We start from the raw sequence: 6,313 nt of genomic DNA, 5'->3' as shown, positions 1-6,313 counted from the left end.
TGGAAGAGGCACTTGGGGCATGATTCTGTGATTGCAGCACAGACTGAAGCAATTAAAACCTTTGGTGATTTGTGCTGTGAGCAGCACAGCAGGTGAGTGTGGTATCCTGCAAACTGCACACTTGACAAAGTGCCTAAAAATGGGAGTGTTGATACAATGAGCTGAGGCTGAATGCTGGCTTGTAACCTGTCCTGCACTGCAAAGCAGAGCGTGCTTAGAGCTGGCCATGAACTACCTGACACATCTTTAACCTCCCCATCCTGTGAATCCTCCAGGAATCCCAGCAGCCCTTCAGGTGCTCATTTTTTGCCATGAGGGATTTGTGCCTAAAATGCCAAATAAGATATCTCGAGTGCACACCTGCCCTATGTCCCTGTGCCCATCAAACGTGGTGAGAGATGGTGATGGTTCTGGGATGCAGGAAGGAGCCACAGCAGCAGGATCAGGAAGGTGCTTTGGCCCAAATCTCACACATTCTATCACACTGCTTTGTCTGAGCCACTGGATCCTCCTCACCTCTGGGACTCAGCTTTCCCTTTTGTTTAGCAAACACCTGCAGGGAATGCTGGTGTGTGAGGATGATATTCCTGGCAAAGAGAGCAGATCCTAGTGGGAAAAGGTGGATGTATGGTATGTATGTTGATGAACACAAACTGAAATGCTGATAGGAACACAGGCAAGTTGCTCTAAAGCTGGAGTCTGGATAATGATTCCTTGTCTGAAAGGCAACAGAGTCTCTTTGGTAAATAGCTTCCTGTAAGCAATGCTGCTTTGTGCAGAAAACTGATCTATTGGATTTGATTTTTTTTTTTCTGGGATCTTATTTACAGCTGCCTGGCCTTATCTTGTATTAGGTTCCTGGGGTTTTTTTCATTTTTCACTACAAGTTAAACTTTGTGTGCTGAAAAGCCATTGGTGATAAACAGCATGGCTTCCTCTCCTGCCCTGCACAGGCTCATCAGCTGTGAAGTCAAACCTGTATTCTCCAGGGCAGAAGATGGAAAATATTTAATGGGGAGTAAAATCCAGTTTGAAAGGACATTCTGGAAACTCATGCTTTCAAATTTGAATAGAATCCCTCACACGTCTGGCGTGGGATGTTGAAACTGGACTGGCCATAAAGTAGTTCAGGGGGCCAGACTGAAAACAGCTTTCTCTTGTCCAAATTTCCTGCTGAGACCATCGAGAGTGTCTTGGGCAGGCTCCAGGTCTGTGATTTATGGACAAACCACAAGCCAGGAATCTGCACTCTAAGCTCCTTGAGCAGCAACTGTTTAAAACATTATGGAAAGAAATGGCCACTGTTTCCAAGAGAAGAAAACTTGGGAGCCATTAATAATGTTTAGCACTTCTACAGTTATTAATTAATCCTCCTACTCTTGTTGTGAAATGAGTCAGAATTACTCTTACTGTACAGATAAGGTCTGCATGGAGCTTAAATGGATTTCCTTAAGAGACACAGTCAATCTGCATTAAGGACACAGCACAGCACTCCAGAATCCCAGCACTAAGTGAAACAGACCCCTCCAGGATCCAGAGGCATGAAAAAAGTACCTGCTGGATTTGGATGAGGCAGTAAACACAAACTTACAGCACCTTCAAGAGGCTCTGCCCAACACCTTTCTCAGTTGAAAGTTCTTCCCAGGGCAGTTCTAGGTCTGCTCAAACCTTACCTATTGAAATCATGTTGTTTCTCAGTAATTCCTGGGTTCAAAAATTCCTGGTATTTCAGAGAATCTGTGGAAGCTTGGCTGCTTATTGGAATTATCCTGTACCAAGTCCTTTCCAGCTGGTTTTCTCCCCTATTGGTTGGGAAGAAAAGGATGCTAAAATCTGTCTTGCTCTCTACCCAGAACTGCTCACCTCCTGATGCTTCTGGAGTGAGTGAAATAATGGGCTTTCCTCTTCTTTCATGAGCAGGAAGGTTTTCTTCCAGAAAAGAGAGAGGAAAAAAAAAAGTCAGTTGTTCTCACTCTGTTCTCAGAGTCATCTTTTGTTTCTCTCTTACCACCCTCCTTACACTTCATCTTCCCTGGGGCACTCCATGGCTGATGCTGTGGTTTGATGCAGCCCAGGCCAGGAGAGGATTTTCTCTGCCTGGACACTCATTTCCTCATTCTCCCAGGATAAGTGGTGTTCCTTGGTGCTGGAGCTCCTTCTAGTAAGATTTTCATCTAAAATCACAAAATCCTTCCCATCACATCCCTCCTGGAACTGGTTGGACGTGCAAACAAGTGGGAATAAGTAAAGTCTGCCAGTCTGCCATTAAGTCCCGGCTGAAATGGAAGAGCTGGCAGGAGCACAGGGAGCAAAAGCTTCAGTAAGTATTTAAATTTGTAAAGACTCCTGATGGTCTCATTGTTAAATCTATTTACAGCAGCTGGAAAGATGAAAAATTAGGGAAAGAAGTAGTTTCCTTGTCTTTTTAAATCCACATGGCAAAAGGTATTGTAATGAGTTGTCCATTAAACATCCATCCAGTGTTATTCCAAATGTCATGATAGGATCTGCAGGGGATTTGGGGTCAGTTGATCCAGAAGCAGACTGAGGAGCTCAGCAGAGCTTGCTCTCCTTCTGCAGCCCAAGTAAACGAGGAATAACTGGGGTTAAAACCCAGTCCAGAACTAGATCAATAAACCAGTTCTTCATGGAACTGTGCCACATTAAATCCTTTGAAACCCAGAAGTCAGAGCTGTGGCAGGAGGCAGAGGGAGATTCAGTTGCAGCTTTGTTTCTCAATCCCTGGACTTGTTTTGCCCCAAGTAGTTCAGCAGGTATTTTAATAAACGTGCTCAAAGTTATCTTGCAACATGCTTCAGGAAATCAAAGGACAGGGTTTAGTGGTTTTAGATGGGAAGTGTATTTTTAATATGTTTAGAGATCCTTTAATGCCCAGTGTCCTGGGTGAATGATGGTGATTCTTCTTGGAAATGATAATTCATTGCACTTCCCAGGAGGGCCAGATGAATTTTGGTTTATACCACTCAAACTCATGCCATGTGAGTTACTGAATGGAAACATGCTTGTTTTCATGGCAGGCTTACAGGAGGAGATGGATATAGTGGCTTGTACCATCCCAAAATTCACACTTGAGAGAAAAACAAACCAAGCTGCTCTTCTGGAAAATGCTAGGTTTTTTTCTTTGTTTGGCCCTTTCAAGTCTCTGTGCTGAGTTTATGCTGAGCTCTGTCATCCAGAAGGGAGAGTAACGCAATAAACTGACACAAACCCAAACCTTCCTCATTGGAACTGGCCTCAGTGGCTGCTTCTCTGATCACTGCTGACCTGAATTGAATCAATTTGTATGAAAAGCTAAAAAAAGTTAATCTGAAGATGCCAAAGAGCCACCAGTGTTACAAGTCTTAACAGAAAGCAGGGTGTTGCAGTGCGGGGCGGCTGCGGCGGGGCCGCGACCGTTCCCTGCGAGCTGCAGTCCCAGTTATCGGCAGGGACAGAGCAGGGACACACAGCCATGGCACGGGGCTTGGGCTGCAACAACACGGATTTATTCCTGCGCTCCCAGACAGGACTGAGGGGGTGAACAGAAGTTTTTATACAGCAGCTCAGGAGTAGGGGTGTAGGAAAGTGAACCGATGAGGATATGGTAGGAGAGGAGTATAAGGTGGGGTAAACAGCTTATGAGCCTATCAGGGAAAACGGGGGGAATAATACGAAGTAACAAATGGGGTGTCGAGGGCAACAAGACAGACACAGAACTCTCTGGAGAAAGGGGCAGGGATAGGGAGGATTGACAGCTTGGAAGGGAGGAGGTTAGGGAAGGGCTTGGGAAATTTAGCAACTCAGCAAGAAAAGGGACTAGGGAGACCAGGGAGCAAACGTGGATTCAAAGCAAAACACACCACAACAGCAGGGGATCTTCTCTTAAACTGAGCAGAAAGTGAAACAGAAATGTTGAGCAAAGCTGACTGCAGCACACTGGGGCTGAATATGTACAGTCTGTATAATATGTAATTTGTGTACTTATAGATATGTAGATAATATTTACTATAAATCCCATTGCACAGCGAATTCTAGCAGTTATTTTGAAAACCTTTTCATGTCAACAATAATGTTCACAAGTCCCATAGTCGTTGTTTTCTGCAGAGACAACCCAAAGGCCCAGTGTGACAGTAAATACCCTGCCTCTCACAGTGTGTCCCAAGAGCTGCTGTTTCAGGGACCTGCCTCCACCTACACAGTTGTAATTCAGGGGTGATTACACGTTAAATTAAGCCAAAATTGTGATTCTGGAACCTAAACCACTGGAGCCCTGAGTCATATCTGATACAGAGCAGTTCCCTGGGTGAGGAAAAGTGAATTATTAAAAAATGGGGAGGGCAAATCAGATGAGCAGCCTGATTTTGGGAGGGCTGCTTCTCCTTGCTGCACCTGTCACTGTTGCTGCATCCTCCAGCTGATGCTGGCTAAAATAGTGATCAGAGAACCACGACCTTGTTGCTTTTAAGAATGGCCTTGAAATGTCCTGTGAAATTGATGGCCATTTGGTAACCAGGATGGACCATTAAGTGCCAGTGCTTTTAGATGCATCTTCACTGGGAATATTCATCTGGCTTTCGAGTGCTGAGTTCAGTTTAGGCCATTGTGCAATGAGATGTTCTTGTGCTTTGGTGTAGTTCCTGTGTCTTGGTTCAAAACTGGAGTATTTTCAGTCTGTTTGTGCAATGGGCACTTGCAAGTTGTTGCAGGATTTTCTTCTGAGGGCTCCTAATTCCCATCAGTGCAGTAACTTGAGCAAGAACTTGAATAAACCAGCAGAAGTGTTGAAAGACACAAACCAAAGAATTTCTTCTCATCAGTTTTGCACTGACAGGGGCATGTTGCATCTCCAGGAGAGGTTCACTGCAGAAAATACACCTCTCAGTTCTGCCAAAATAACCATTCTTTGCTTAAAATTCAAGGCTTTCCAACTAAAATGGTTTGAACAGATTAAGTTGCTTTGCTGGAAGTGAAAACTCACAGTGTTTCAAGAGCTTATTTAATTCTAAAAGTTCTAGTTGATTCTTTTTTCTTAAGGTTTCCAAACAGGCAATGCTAGAACAGCCTCAGGTTCTTTTGGTAATGTCAAATTACAGAGTGAGATGTAATAATGGGATAATGTTACGTGTAAAGGAGACATCACATTGCTCACCACTGGAACTGATTTGCAGTTATTAATGAAGTGCCTGCCTTGGTGTTTTCAAAGCTCCAGCGTGTTCTGTGTACCATTAAACCTCTTCCTTTGCCTCTTGGCCTGTAATGAAGTGCTGCTCAGGAGTGATTTTGGTTCTTGCCACAGCCAGACTAAGCATTGAGAAAGAAGTTTGGATTTCAACACTGAAATTGTGATTTCAATTCAAAATGCATATCCAGCATATGAACCCTCCCACCCATCTCAGGTGATTTTACACCTGCAAACCTCTGGCCACAATTAGCTAATGGTTTGGAAGAAATTATTGCTGATCCTGACTCCAGGGTGATACTCATTAAGGACCATGAGCCAGACCTAAATGTAGTGAGAAGAGCACTTGTTTTCCTGCTCCACTCCAGGCAGAAAAAAGTACCAAAATAAAAAAGGCAATGCTCTTTTCACAGAACAGCTTGAGCTATGCCAGTGCTCACCGTGAAATTTCAGTGTTTCCATCAATTTCCACATGAGCAGCACAGCATTGATTACAACCCCAAAACATTAGAATTGTAATGGACTTCAGCTGCAGCTGTACAGCCGGCACAAGTGTGCCTGAGGTCTTAAGGTGGTTAACGAGTGATTTTAAATGGTAATTTCGTGCTCATAAGCAAGTGGTGTGTATTTCTCCTAGTTAAAATTTATATTTTTACATACAGATTGATTTCTATATATTGGAACTCCTTAAAAATACAGACGAGCTGCGCTGTACCATATGCTCTCCTCTTTCGGTGGTGCTCTGACAATTCACCTCGGTGACAGGCGGTGCCACGGACTTGATCAAACGTTCTTTACGTCCCACCGCGGCCGGGCTGGGCTCGTTGGGGCCGTGAGGCGGGACGTGGTAGCCGGGCCGCCGCCGGTGGGCGCGACCCGCCCGCTTCGTGCTAGGTTCGCATCAGCAGACGCCGCCGCCCCGTCGGAGAGAGGCTGAGGCTGCTCTCCTGGGCGAGGAGAGGCAGCGCGGCGGCCCCTCAGCCCCGCCGCCGGTTCGGGAGGCGCTGCCCGGCCCCATGAGGGGAATGGATGGGGGGGGCGGGAACGCCTCTGTGACAGCCGATGGCGGGAAGCCCGTGCGCATGCGCGGATCGCGTGCGGGCCCTGTCAACGTCCCGCCGGCCGGGCCTGCGC

The sequence above is a fragment of the Lonchura striata genome, chromosome 14 (assembly GCF_050655825.1).
Source record: "Lonchura striata isolate lonStrDom1 chromosome 14, ASM5065582v1, whole genome shotgun sequence".
NCBI lineage: Eukaryota > Metazoa > Chordata > Aves > Passeriformes > Estrildidae > Lonchura > Lonchura striata.
This window is presented reverse-complemented; position numbering follows the sequence as displayed.